Genomic DNA, 15602 nt, shown 5'->3' on the forward strand with positions numbered 1-15602 from the left:
AGGAAAATTTAACTCCCCCACCCAGCCACAGCACCCCAAGCAAACCACAGGGAGGAGCTGAATTATCCAGGTTCTTTCTGCAGGTCCCACCTTCCTCCTCTAAACCTATCCCAGGTTGATGGAGCAGCAGAAGGCGGGCTTGTTAAAGCTACATTTCTGGGACTGCTACATCCTGGATCATTACCGGCTGGTATATTTATCAAAGAATACAGGTCATTTAAAAATAACATCTTATAGAAATGACAGCTATGTGATGGACTGGACATGTTAGCTAGTGCTGTGATGATAATCATTTTCCAAGACGTAAGTGGATCAAATCAACATGCTGTATGTACCCCTTAAACATACGATGTTAGATGTCAACTATGTCTCAATAAAGCTGGGAACTGCTCTTTGAGAAAAGTAAAAATACCATTTGGTGACAATCATGTATGTGCTGTTTAAAGTGGGTTCTGAAACATCAGTAAGAACTCTCATGGCTGAGGGAAATGAGGAAAATAATCTTTGAACCCAGTTGACAAAGGTTATGTGGGGATTTGGAAATATGGTTTTGTTGCTGGTTTTTAAAACTTGGAGCTGTTAAAACATGTCATGGAAATAACTGATTTTAAGGGTGTGTCTCCAGAAAGATTTTCTAGTGTCTTGATTTTCATATATTGACTAAGTTCGAGGTACTGAAATCTTTGGCAAGGGCGCAGCTATTGGTATTGAAATTGAGATTTAGTTAGATTGTTCTTACTCTCTTCAGTTCAGTTCAGTTCAGTTCAGCTGCTCAGTCGTGTCTGACTCTTTGCGACCCCATGAACTGCAGCATGCCAGGCCTCCCTATCCATCACCAACTCCCGGAGTTCACTCAGACTCATGTCCATCGAGTCAGTGATGCCATCCAGCCATCCCATCCTCTGTCGTCCCCTTCTCCTCCTGCCCCCAATCCCTCCCAGCATCAGAGTCTTTCCCAATGAGTCAACTCGTCACATAAGGTGGCCAAAGTACTGGAGTTTCAGCTTCAGCATCATTCCCTCCAAAGAAATCCCCGGGCTGATCTCTTTCAGAATGGACTGGTTGGATCTCCTTACAGTCCAAGGGACTCTCAAGAGTCTTCTCCAACACCACAGTTCAAAAGCATCAATTCTTCGGCACTCAGCTTTCTTCACAGACCAACTCTCACATCTATACATGACCACTGGAAAAACCATAGCCTTGACTAGACGGACCTTTGTTGGCAAAGTAATGTCTCTGCTTTTCAATATGCTGTCTAGGTTGGTCATAACTTTTCTTCCAAGGACTTATTCTCTTAGCATTAAAAAAAAAGGTTTATTAAACTGGACTAGGTGACAAATGGCATTACTTACTCCCTTCTCCCCACTCACATACACTACTGAGTGAGGCATCCTTTTGATGTGCTAACAGCCCCACTGGGAAGAAGTCACCCTCAGTTAACACATCTTTAGCCAGTGAGGACTCGGGTTGGGTGCCAAACGCATGGGCTTCCCTGGCTGCTCAGTGGTGAAGAATCCACCCTCCAATGCAAGAGATTCCAGTTTGATCCCTGAGCCAGGAAGAGTCCCTGGAGAAGGAAATGGCAACCCACTCCAGTATTCTTGCCTGCAAAATCCTATGGACAGAGGAGCCTGGTGGGTTACAGTCCATGGGGTCACAAAGAGTTGGACAAGACTGAGCACACAGGCCAAATGCAGAGGAACCTCTTGCAGTAAATTAGAGGAAAGTGAGGCTTGGGTGTGAAGCTACTTGATAATGAAGCCACAGCTGGTGAGAGCCCAGAGAAGGTAGAGCTGGTCTAAATGTAATATAGCACAGCATCGCATCTGGACAGATCAGGGATGCCGTGAAACAAGTGGCCAGGGATTAGAGCACGCAGAAACTTCTGTGGGGTCCTCATCACACACACACAATGTCCATGGTGCTCAGGTCCAGCCACCCATGGACATGGTGACAGACGAGAGAAGGTTCTAGAAATGAGGCTGGAGGAGCCTGAGTTGGGTGAGGTCAGTCTGTGTTTCCTGTTGTGGGGTGGATTCTGGACGCCGTGATAGCCATGGAGGAGGCAACCATGGCAGTTGCTCCCCTGCCTGGAGGAGGAGACCAAGATTGCCTGGTGCATCACCGAGGGCCAGGACTTGCCATAAAGCGTCCTTCCCAGTCCTTTTCTACAGAAAAAAATCAACACTGCAACCTCCGCAGGGACCCAACTCCCTCCCTAGGTGTGAGGTGTGAGGGGCTTTCTTTGGGAGGGACCTGGTGAGGTACCATCTCTCCATGAATGAAGAGGTAGACAACAGGAACCAGGTAATTAATACGATGTGTGTGCTGACACAAATATCCCAAACGGGACGTCCTTCATCTCACAGCAAAGTCCTCAGCAATCACTCCTTTGGGCATTTAGAGTATCTTTAAAACTCCAAGTGTGACCTGAAAGACATGTATATTCTAAATTAGAATGAAAACCACCTGATAAAAAGGTCATATTTTCCTGGATCTTCATTCTCGCCTGAAGATTTGAAAAATGGATCATTCCATATTGGTAAAACCAGAGTGTTCAAATACATATGAACTTGGAGATGCAGTGAATGCTACAGGATATGTCCTGGGGCCTCCAGGGTATGTGTGTCTCCCTCATCCGCTGTCAGAGGTGTTTCATGGAGGGAGAAATTAATTAAGGAGAGTGGACTTAACAGTCGAGAATACATGTCTGGTGTGGAGACTATTTACACATTAGATAACCAGTCCCTGAGGTGGGAGCTTAGAGGGGCAGGAGCAGGCGTTGTTAGGGGGACACAGAGGGGCCGTGGGTCACCAGGCTTCAATCACACGACAGTTTCGCTGATTCAGGTTTCAGGTGGATCCTACCTGGATCAAGGTTTCCATATTTCCAACCCACTGGATCTCTTAGGGGTGCTTCTCGATCTGGATCTCAGAATGGACACAGAAGGGACAAGAAGGATTCCCCTTTGGGACAGGACCACCGTCGTCTTCTCCTCCATGAGTTACCGCGAGCATTTGCTGGGGGTGGAGGGGCAGAGTCCTCGCCCCTGGGCAGCAGCCTCGGGATACCAACTCTTGCTGTCCTGGGTGATTTCTCAGCAGTTGAGTGGGTGGACAGAGCAAGGACTTCAGGTTCACACAGAGCTGGGAGGGAGCTGTGCCTCTAAGCTTTAGATGGTGACACCTGCATGGGGCCACTGCCCTCTGCCTGCCTCAGTTTCCCCTAAGCAGCCACGACCAGGACAGTGGAAGCTCTTCCCTTCGAGGGGCTGTGGTACCCAGCTCACTGTCAGCTGTACTCACAGACGATCCATGCCACCAAAGCCCCGAGCAAACCTTAAAAAATAAGCCTGTACTCCTCCCTTCCTTGAAGTCTTCCTAGCTCTCCCAACCCCCAAACATCTGATCTGGAAACAGCTCTGCCTGTAAGATGACTTAGAGCCGCCAGTGAGCTCAGGGCTGGAGCGGGGCACCGTGTCTGAGCCCCCGCCCGCCCTCTGGCTGCGCTCCAGCCCTCTGCTGCCTTCCTGGAGCAGAGCAGCCCGGGACCCTCGATGAGACATTTTCTCCACTGTTTTCTTTACCTCTGACAACTGCAACTGAAACTGAGCAGCAGCCCGCAGCCCCCTAGGGAGCCCTTCTGCAGTTTTTTCCTCTCTCTCTCACTCTTGCTGTTACTTTTTACAGCTCCTCCAACCAAAGTTCAGATTGCTATTTTTTTAAGAGAAAAAAAAAAGAGTCTTGGGAAGAAAAGATTTGACTTCATAAACAGTTCATGATAAACTGAGAATAGCAAATGACCCATCCCAAGGACCAGATTGAGAAATGAAAACTATGCTTTCTACTTTTAAAGTAAATTTATTTCTTGAAGCTAGAAACTTCACAGCAACAACTATTCTGCCTTCCCTTCTCCAAGGTTTTGGAGCACTTGGTACGTACCAACCTCAAGGTCCCTTTGTAGAGACTTGGGGAAGGAGGAGGGCCATCCATGCCTCCAGGGCCTCATCTCCACCCATTCACAACGTGTGTTGCAGGCACCTTCTCATCTCCATGGACACACTGCTGTATGTACACAAGAATCCACCAACACACCCTGCACCAGCTCCAAATTCCCCACAAGGGCTTCCCAAATAATAGACGTGTACTAGCAGCTGAAATTAGTAATGGAAGGAAATGGCAACCCACTCCAGTATCCTTGCCTGGAGAATCCCAGGGACGGGGGAGCCTGGTGGGCTGCCATCTATGGGGTCGCACAGAGTTGGACATGACTGAAGCGACTTAGCAGCAGGGAAGCCTGGTGTGCTGCAGTCCGTGGGGGTTGCAAAGAATCAGACGCAACTGAGCATCTGAAACTGAACTGACTGAGTAACCGAAAATCAACCCTCCCACCTCCCCACTCCTCTCCTAGCATTTCCTACTTTCATTAGGTAACACCACCTGCCTCAGGCTTGTGTAAGAGATGGGTTTGATTTCTGCTTCTCTTCTTTTATATTAAACCTCTCTTCCTGGGCACTCCCACATATATTGTTTCCAAGCCCTACAAAAACCCCCTGCAAGAGATACATTAATTGTTCCCATTTTACAGATGAGGCAACTAAGGCTCAGGGCCAATTCAAGGTCACTTGTAAGGGGCTAAGTCAGGATCTGAACCCAGGTCTCTCTGACTCTAGTGCCAGGGCTTCTCCTGTGGTCTGAGATCCATATTCTCAACAGACAGTGGCTTTAATGGCTCCTCATAATTTTCTAGTATTTTCTTTACCATTTTGCTAGCATTTCAATAACTTTTATTTTAATAAATTGCAAGCCTTTAGATATGTATAATCCAGCTGAAAGTTTTAGCTCAGAAGTCCTACTCTATTGCAACTTTTTTTTTTGTTTGTTTATTTTATTTATTTTTTTTTTTAAAAAAATCACATGCTCCCCATCCTGTATTGCAACTTTTCTGACCTTGTCTTTTTCCATTCTGCTTAAAATGCAACATTTTTCAATGATGGATTTAATAACTGGGCTATTTCAAGGGAATGTCATTGTTCCAGAGGGTGATGCGATGTGCTGACCCAGTAAGAAGGCGTGCATTGTCTCAATTAACAGACAACAGAGTGCCGTGTCCATAAAAACTAGACTCCAGTACTGGAGCAGCTGTGGATCTGAGTGGGTCTCACGGTTCTTACTATTTCTCAGTAGGACAAGTCTTACTAAGGTTGGTACCTGTGAAGCAAAACCAACGTCTTAGTCTTCAAAGCATCTTGGCTGGCATCAACAGGTTAGGAAACAATCATTTTTATAAAAAGGTCTTTGATGACAAAGGTTCATATAGTCAAAGCTATGATTTTTTTTCCAGTAGTCATGTATGGATGTCAGAGTTGGACCATAAAGAAGGCCAAGTGTCAGAGAATTGATGCTTTTGAATTGTGGTGCTGGAGAAAACTCTCGAGAGTCCCTTTGACAGCAATGAGATCAAACCAGTCAATCCTAAAGGAAATCAACCCTGAATATTCATGGGAAGGACTAAGTGCTGAAGCTGAATCTCCAATACTTTGGCCACTTGATGCGATGAGCTGACTCACTGGAAAAGACCAGTGATGCTGGGAAAGATTGAAGGCAGGAGAAGAAGGGGGCGACAGAGGATGAGATAGTCGGATGGCATCACTGACTCAATGGACATGAGTTTGAGCAGGCTCTGGGAGATGGTGAAGAACAGGGAAGCCTGGTGTGCTGCAGTCCATGGGGTCACAAAAAGTCAGACATGACTTAGCAACGGAACAACAACAATTTAAAAGTGGAAAAGAGGCTACCAGTGGATAGCTCAATTGTTCTCTAGAGATTCCAGCTTCTAGACACTTAGCCTTAGCTATACCAAAGATCTCAGGACTCTGAGACTCTGCAGAGGGACAAAACCTCCCATGCAGTGGACCATGGACCATCTCAAACAGGCTCTATATTCAAGCCACTTACCTGCAGGCAAAGGCTCACGGTCCTCTAAGCCTAGCTAACAGAGTACCCCCACCCACTGCTCAGACCCTGCCCCTCAGATGCAACCCCAGCGACTGGGGGCCTGGATGTGCAGAATCTCAGCAACAGAGCTAGAGACCCAGAGGTTAGGAGTCCTGCAAATCCATGGGGGAGGAGCTCGTCCAGATGCAAACATCCAGTTCCACCTGCTTCGAGCCTCAGACATACGTCACTTCTGGGTGGATCGGGGACCTCTGGGTGAAAGGCAAAACTTAACACTTGTGGAAGAAAAGGCGGGAGAGTCCCTGATTAGCTTTTAGAAAATTTGATATGAAACAGCAAAAACTATGCAGGGAAATGGATGAGCATGCATTAAAATGGAAGACTTGCACTAAAGCACAACATAACAGAGTTTAAAGAAAAGCCACAGGCTAAGAGGTTTCCAATGGGCATTCCAATCCCAGTTATACATTTGCTCTGGTTATACGTATACATGCTCACAACCAGATACAGAAATCTGTGCAGAAATGTTCATTACAGCATTTTTGGTGATTGAACTTCACCAGAAGTCAAAACCTTAAATATTTGTCAATAGGAGGAGAAATGCATTCTGGCATATTTATATGGGGGATTCCCTGATGACTCAGTGGGTAAAGAATCTGCCTGCTTATGCAGGAGACAAGGGTTTGATCCCTAGGTCGGGAAGATTCCCTGGAGAAGGAAATGGCAATCCACTCCAGTATTCTTGCCTGGGAAATTTCATGGACAGAGGAGCCTGGTGGGCTACAGTCCCTGGGGTTGCAGAGAGTTGGACACGACTGAGCGCACACACATATTTATATAACTGAAAACAGGACTAAAATGAGTCAGCTACATATGCATCACTATAGATAATCCTCAAAAACCAGTCTTGGAAAAAACCAAAGCAATCCAGGGTTGAGGGGAAGAGTATATATCATACAATCTATATAAAGTTCCAAAACCCTGCAAAAATCAACATTGCCCATTGTTTATATTTTCTACATACATATTACCTGCGTGAGAATAGTAAACATGAAAGCAATGAGAATACTTCTAGCTCAAGAGGAATGCGACAGGGAGTTCCACGAGGAGGACGCAACAGCATGGCTAACATTTTCTTTTCGAAAAGATACGAAGCAAGTGGCATGTCAATATTCAATATTCAACTAAGCTGGGGGTTTGACTCCACATCCTTTGTCTCTCCATGTGAGATCTGACACCAGGTTGAAAAATTCCACAGAAAGAGGGTCTCTGAAATAGCCAGGGGGACAAAGGTGAGCCTTGACTGGTCAGAGGGCAACAGAGAGGGTAGGCAGGGAGAAGAAGGTGCCTGTAAGGAAGGGTAGGTGGAACCACAGGTCCTGAGGCTGAATGAGGTAGACTTTCAGAAAGTTCCGGTTTTGCAGAGAACTTGGAGCTCCCAGTAATGGCCACCACTTGGAGATGGATGAGGAAGGTCATGATGACAAGGAAAGAGCCTACTGTGTGCTCAGTCCTTACCCAGTCAGCTTCCCCCATCGTCCCTGCATCCAGGTAAGACGGGCGCTATGGCAACTCCCAGCTTACAGATGAGGTCCTCTGTATTCTATTACAAGTTAATCACTACCGTTGCCTATAAGCCATTCAAAAGGCCTAGCTCTGGGAACTCTGCCTCTTGGGTAATGAGCATTAAGTTAAAATACCTTTGTTTAGGTCACAGGAAATATCCTGACCAGACCCACCTGTGGACGACTGTGGGCAAGAAGAAATTAATACATCCCCTCTGGAGTCTAGCCGGAACCAGGAAATGTTTGACATTACTCCTTCCCCTTTTAGTATAAAACAGGCCTGAATTCTAACTCTGGGAAGATAGTTTTCCAGTCCACCATCTTCTTGGTCTGCTGGCTTTCGAAATAAAGTCGTTGTTCCTTGTCCCAACGACTCCTCTCTGGATTTACTGGCCTGTTGTGAGGTGAGCAGTGTGCACTTGGCCTTGGTTACAAACCCAGCCATCTAACCCCAGGGCTATGCCTTCTCACAGGAGAGGTGGGCTAGCTCTATTTATTCAGAGGCTCGTTTGTACCCAGGGATGGGTGAATCTGTGGAAATATATGAGATCACAAGGAAAGGGAATACTGGGTGGGGAAAGGCTTGAGATTACCATCTGAGTGATTCCTACACTAGCAGGTGGGGCGCTGGAGGAGGAACCAGGACTCAGTGAAGCCTCAGGGGAGGGCGTCCAGGATGGAGCTAGGTTCTGAGGTGAGGAGATTTTAGGGACAATGAGGGGGAGGATGATGGGGGTCAGGGTACAGCGATAGCATGAGGAAATGCGGGGAAGGACGGAGAGCCGGATGGAGCTTGTCCAGCAAGATGAGATGGCAGCAGGGGGATGGGATAGAAGAGAAAAGAACTTGGGAGGTAAAATGAAAGTGAAGTGAAAGTGAAAGTCGCTCAGTCGTGCCCGACTCTTTTCGACCCCATGGACTACAGTCCATGGAATTCTCCAGGCCAGAATAAGGGTTTCTCTCATAGCTCAGTCGGTAAAGAATCTGCCTACAATGCAGGAGACCTGGGTTCAATTCCTGGGTCGGGAAGATGCCCTGGAGAAGAAAATGGCCATCCACTCCAGTATTCTTGCCTGGAAAATCCCATGGACAGAGGAGCCTGGCGGGCTACAGTCCATGGGGTCTCAAGAGTCGGACACGACTTAGCGACTAAACCACCACCAGCCGGTGCCCTTCTCCAGAGGATCTTCTCAACCCAGGGATCAAACCCAGGTCTCCCACATTGCAGGCGGATTCTTTACCAGCAGAGCCACCAGGAAAGCCCAAGAATACTGGAGTGGGTAGCATATCCCTTCTCCAGGGGATCTTCCTGACCCAGGAATCGAACCGGGGTCTCCTGCATCATAGTCGGATTCTTTACCAACTGAGCTACCAGGGAAGCCCTGAGGTAAAATAATCAAGAGGCCAGGGTGGTAGAATGGTCCCAGCAGAGTGCAGAGAGGGGATAGGGTGGAAGGTGTGACTTGGAAAGTTCAAGGGCCAGTGTCAACTCAGAGGTGCTAAGGGCAACTTTCCAAGACCCCAGACACACACGGCACTTCGCAATTGTCAAGAAACAACCCTCCAGCTCCTCCAATGAATAACAACACTGAACGAAAGCCTATCTCCTCCCAAGTCTTTCCTCGGGCTCCCAGGCTCCAGATGACTTGGGAAAAGGAGCAGGAGATCCATCACACATCCTGTTTCACCTCTGTCCCGTTACAACTATAATTCAGATGAAACACGCACACACGTCTATGCGCGAAAGTTAGCATCACATCCCGGAATATGAAATACTACACATGTGCCACGGGGCTAATTTACAGTTACTGCGGGATCCACGACTGTGTAATTTCCTGGCTTTGGTCTGTATGGTTTTTCAGACTCAACGTTTTATTAACTTTTTCTTTAACCCAGCTATCTGTTTTTGGCTAGTATTCCCCATCGTACACGCGTGCATATTTCTAAGCTGAATATCATGTTGTAAAGGTCTGTCTATTTCCTCTCATCTCTCTCAGTCCATCTGTATTTTTATGTTTAACCTCCTGGGTCTTCACCTTTTTTTGGCTCTGTAAATTTAATTAATGTAGTTTTGACTTTCTTTACCAGGTCACTGCTGAAAATTTACATAAAACAGATGCAATTTTTTCCATCGCACTCTAATAGAAACATATCAGCCATGTTTCCCTTTCCCATATATTTCATTTTATCTCAATATAGTTTCCCGAGTTTAAAAATTCATAGATGCAATAGCACATGAATGCTTTTGACTGATTCTTCTATAGATAGCCTACTACATTTCAGCATCTTCTCACGTTAGAACTGGGCTGTCATGTACATAACATATGATAGCATTTGCTCTTCATAAAATCATCTAGACTTTCTTTCCTTCTTTATGAGTTCAATACAAATATTATATATATATAATATACATATTATACATATATACATATATATATACATATACATACATATATATATTCTTTTCCATTATGCTTTATCACAGGACATTGAATAGAATTCCCTGTGCTGCACAGTAGGACCTTGCTGTTGAACCATCCTATAGACAGTGGTTTGCACCTGCTAATCCGACACTCCCCGTCCGTTCCTCCCCTACCTCCTTGGCAACCACAGGTTTGTTCTCTACATCTGTGGGTCTGACAGGTTTGTTCTCTACGTCTGTGGATCTGTTTCTGCTTTGTAGATAGCTTCACTTGTATTGTATTTGAGATGCCAAATACAAGTGACATTATACCACATCAAGTGGTATTTTAGACCTTCTTTTCTTTTGTCTTTGTCCCCTTAATATTGTTGAAGGCACTGCGGGATTTCTTTTCTTTCACAGAGATTTCTTATATTAATTTTTGGAGAAATGAAGATGCTTTCAGAGGAGAAACAAAATTCAATAATTATCCCTCTTTCTCATTTTTAAAAAACAAAACAAAACAAAAATCAAGTTACTTTGAGGCACTGTTTAAAAAAAAATTCCTAGCTGATTGTGTGAATGAATTCTACTAATGCATTTGAGATTTTGAATAATACAATGTTTATTCCAAAGATCCATTTTGCTTTTTCTCAAACTTTTACTTGTTTATTCATTACGGAAATTCATGCCCATGATATACAATTTTATGTCTCCTTTATTTTTCTTTTCTTTAAAAACATTTATTAGCAACCTATCACTATTCTTTTGTTCTCCATATTAACTACCTGCTTTCTCCCTAGCACAAATGTTTATATGTTTACCTCCAGAAAACACAACACATATACTACAGTCTCAGAAAAAAACAAAAAAACAAAAAATTCGTTATCAACTCTAAGGCAGTAATAGTTGAACATACATCTTTGCCTGTAATTCTTTCTATTGAAATCCACTCAGTTGTGTCCGAACGTTTGTGAACCTGTGGACTATACAGTCCATGGAATTCTCCCGGTCACAATACTGGAGTGGGTAGCCTTTCGCTTCTCCAGGGAATCCTCCCAACCCGGGAATCGAACCCATGTCTCCTGCATTGTGGGCAGATTCTTTATCAGCTGAGCCACAAGGGAAGCCAAAGAATACTGGAGTGGGTAGCCTATCCCTTCTCCAGCAGATCTTCCCGACCCAGGAATCAAACTGGAGTCTCCTGCATTGCAGGCGTATTCTTTACCAACTGAGCTATCAGGGAAGTCCTCTGAAATCCTTAACAGGCTATAAATAAGTTGGCAACAGACCTAACGGAAGAGAAAAATCTAAAAAGAAAAAAAAAGTATTCTGAGTTCTATTCCACTTAGAGTCCCTATTTAAATACTTTTATTTCTAAATTTTTCTTCAATGAGTTTTTCTGGCTGAGGTGATTCTAATCATGCCATTCCTTTCTTTATGGCTCTTTAAATGATTTTATTTTTTAAACCAACAACAGTTACTGACATGCACTGACCAACGCAATTGAATTGTATGAGAAATCCGACTGAAGTCCATTACTCGCACAGAGGGTGCCTCAGAAGCGCTTAACGTAGTTGTCTTCCGGCTAGCTTTCCACAGAGCTGCGCTAAGAAACAGCCGAGGCTCACTGATGGTCATCGCACAGATATTGAAACTGTCACCTAGAGCACTGTACGCTCTGGACTTCTAACTCACAGCATCTCGGAAAGCAGGCCAAGGATGAGACAATAGTACAAGTACTGCTGGTGGAGCGGCTGGACAGAGGAATTTTAGGATGGCCAGAAATGGGCAGGAAGAAACAACTCTGTATTATCCCAGGGTGAATCGAGCCTAGCCTTAAAGGAGCCTCCTGGAAGCCGGGCCAAGGATGGGCCACCAAGCTTCCAGGGCTCTGCCCACCATCTCCCAGTGATTCACGTGGAGTCAATCAGAGGATAGCACTCTGATGCTTCGGAGTCAGGACCCCACTGATTAATTCACAGTTTAGAATGTGAACGAGTATCTGTAGGATTAGGGTTTCTTCATTTCTCTGTTCAGCTGGACTTGTAGATGATGATGAACGATTTTTCCCTCAATCCAAGGACACTGGGAGAATTTTTGTTTTGCACCCTGATCTGTAGGCCCATTGAGGCTTATTTCCTAGAACCTCTCACCGCGGGTTCCACGGGGCCTGTCCAGTCCCCACAATGAATTACTTCCGCAGATGCTCAGGCCCACGGCCTCCCCAAGTCCTCCCCTGTAATCCCCAACATCTGTTCTGTGTCCAGCGCTGACCAGCGTGGGAACTGGCAAGTCCCGGCCGTCAGCATCGCACAGAGGAGCCGCCAGGCCTGCACGGCCTCCACTCCGAGATTCCAGCTGAACACGCCGGACGTGGCGAGGCTCTCAGTTAAACCACTTGTGGCCCAGAGGAAACACCTGTTTAGAACTCGTCCAAAATAAATGCATGGTGAGCATTCCGGGTGCACAGCAGCAGTGGAGATTACAGAGCTTGGGGTTCTGGGGTGTGTCAGATATCCCAACTTCTGGGTTGATGTGAACATGTGCTTTTACCACCATTTAACTGAGGATGCTTCATCTGAGGTTGCGTGCGTGCATGCTCGGTCTCTCAGCCGTGTCTTACCCTTTGCAACCTCATAGACTGTAGCCCACCAGGCTCCTCTGTCCATGGGAGTCTCCAGGCAAGAATATTGGAGTGGGTTGCCCTTTCTTCCTCCAGGGGATCTTCCCGAGTCTCCTGCGTCTCTTGCGTTGGCAGGTGGATTCTTTACCTGATGAACCATTTGGGAAACCCACCCATCTGAGGTTGGTTTGGGTCTTATTCCTTTCTGGGTGACACATAAAATTTCATTAAATTCATAGCTTCAACCTCAACCCAATGTTTCATATTATCCTATTTTGCACTCAAGCTAATATCTACCATAAAAAAATAGAATGTGTTGTTTTTTAACAGGATGCCTGATTTATTTGGAGAGAATATGACCCAAAGTAAACATGAGTCTCTGTGTTGGTATTTTGCTTTTAACAGAGAAGCAGGGCTCTACCTCATCTAGTCAACGGTCCAGCTGGTGAGGGTGACCCAACTCTACTTCAAGTCTCACCATCAGTGGAGATGGTGTATTTTATTGATTTGTGGTATTGCTTTGTTCCAAATGCATCCAAAGGGAAGTGAGTAAACATGAAACAAAAAATAAATCAACACAATTGAACATGAAATATGTGATACCTCTGTCAGGTGGGCAGCCTGCCTAATTCCCCACAAGTTAATATGGTGAGTTGAATGATGAAGTGACAGTCTCCTTGAGCTCAAGTGCACACATCTGTAAAATGGAGCTATCCTTGGAGGGTGAATCTGGGCATCAAGTACCATAAAGAAAGCTGACCACCCAAGAATTGATGCTTTCAAACTGTGGTGCTGGAGGAGACTCTTGAGAGTCCCTTTGACAGCAAGGAGAGAGATCAAACCAATCAATACTAAAGGAAATCAACCCTGAATATTCATGGGAAGGACTCATGCTGAAGCTGAAGCTCCAATACTTTGGCCACCTGATTGCAAATAGCTGACTCACTGGAAAAGACCCCGATTCTGGGAAAGATTGAGGGCAGGAAGAGAAGAGGACGACAGAAGATGAGATGGTTGGATGGCATCACCGACTCAATGGACATGAGTTTGAGCAAGCTCTAGGAGATAGTGAAGGGCAAGGAAGCCTGGTATGCTGCAGTTCATGGGTCACAAAGAGTCAGACACGACTTAACGATAGAACAACAACAACCCATATATAAACTGCCTAATAGGGTACTCGGCACTGGGCTTTTTAGCATGTTGCAAAACTTGGCAAAATCTAACTTGCTACAAAGGCACCTGAGGCCACTTGTGGTCTTTCATTCAAGACCCAGCTCTTGGCCTTGCATGCCCAGCCGTGCATTCTGGCCACATGGACTGTCTACATTTCTCCAAATCCTCAAGGTTCTTTTTTTTTTTTTTGAGGGGGGCTCTGCACACCTTGTTTTATGCTTGGCTGACAGTGCCCACCTCTGCTATGGTTCTAACAGTGAGAATTCCTCTTCCTCCTTCAGGATTCAGTTCAAGGTTCACCCCCTCGGTGTCTCCAGGCAGAATGATCCACTTCCTCCCTTGTGTTCAACTATACCAGTGACAGTTCTATTGCTCCCACTTCTCGCAAGACTACTGTGTGTGGCCACATGGTCACTTGCTGTCCCCTGGGTTAACACACACAGATGGTCCTACAACAATAGCGTTCACCTCTGTTTCATAGATGGGGCAAGTCTGGTCCAGAGAGGTCATGTGTCCTCCCTCTGGAACCAGAGGTAAGAACCACCCCCTGGTCCAGGTGGGCAGACCTCAGGGTGTATCTGCTTTCCAAGGTGCCTTGTGATTCTGCTCTGTGCTTAGGGATGCTCACGTGTTGCTTGATCTTCTTCTTAAGACGGAAAGCCTCCTGAGGGTGGAGGTGGGTCCTCAGTGGCTGATGTCATAGGTGGCCCCTTGTTAACAGGTTCATTGGCACAGGCTAGTCATACACACTATAGAATCTACACTGATGTCATGGTTGGGGTACAAATACCTGGTAAGAAAGCTAAGGCCAGGCCCACGAGTACCACCAGTTCCTAAATCTTCAGCAGCTGATACTCAGTATTTTCATCCAGACTTTTAAGGATTCTTCAGTTGGCATCAGGCAAACCTCTTCCCTGGCCTGGCTTTCCAGCAGTCAGATCGGGCTAGGTTCCTCAACACCTGGGTCCATTTTGAGCCGATGACTGAGTGATCCTCTGTGAGGAGCGGGCAATGTGTTCACTCCCAGGTCGGCATGCCCTAGCCCTGGGAGACACGGTGCTGGCCTGTAGGACTGTGATCCTGGTGATAATTCCTCAGTGAAGGAACACAGCAAACCCTAAGATGTTGACAGTTTCCACCACCCCCATCCCCCTTTGGCAGATGACGCAGCAAAGCATAAAGATATGGTGACTTGTCTAAGGTCACACAGACAAGAAGCAGTCCAGCTGGGAGACCCTGTGCTCTGAACCCTGTGTGCTGCTTCTCAGGCAAACCCAGGTTTTACTAAAGCCTCTAGTGACCAGCAGGGAAAAGCAGGCAAGGAATCCGAGATCATGACCGCCAAACCAGGCAGAAAAGCTGGGCTGGCCCTGTCTTGTAATCTGGCCTCAGCGGAAGGAAAGCTGAGTAAACAGAAGTTGGAGGAAAAGTTCACACATGGCTCACAATAACGCACTGGGAATGGGAAACCTCGCCGGGAAGATGAAAAGTGAAATTTGGGAGCATTCAATATGGTTCCTTTCAGCTCTAAAGCCCACGATTGACTTCCCCAGCAGGCCTGGAGCAATCCAAACGCCTAGGACAAATCCTATAAGCGTGCCTAATGGAATAACCACACTCTGTTCGCTTGGGGTTTTGAAGCATCAAAACAGTTCCTTTCTGCGCTTACTTTGGCTCCCCTGCAGTTTTAATTAAGCCTCCCGCAGCTCACGAGCATATGAAAATTAGGCAGAAAGAAAACCCGGGGCCTCTGATGCCAGGGACCACAAGCTGCAGACCTTCCGGGTTGCTCTTTGCTTGAGCGGCCTCAACGAATGCTCAGAGTCCACCCGAAGGGAGAATTTTCCATCTTATTTTCTTCTGTGGGGAGGGGGCCATG

General features: G+C 46.2%; 1 protein-coding gene across 2 annotated transcripts in view; it reads right to left on the reverse strand.

Moving 5' to 3' along the window:
• The window catches only part of ATP8A2 (ATPase phospholipid transporting 8A2), a 492224-nt gene that overhangs the window by 64500 nt on the left and 412122 nt on the right, over window positions 1-15602 (reverse strand). The window lies entirely within an intron of this gene.

The sequence above is a fragment of the Bos grunniens genome, chromosome 12 (assembly GCF_055505025.1).
Source record: "Bos grunniens cultivar Pamir isolate PY7600 chromosome 12, Bosgru_T2T1.0, whole genome shotgun sequence".
In the NCBI taxonomy this organism is placed as follows: domain Eukaryota; kingdom Metazoa; phylum Chordata; class Mammalia; order Artiodactyla; family Bovidae; genus Bos; species Bos grunniens.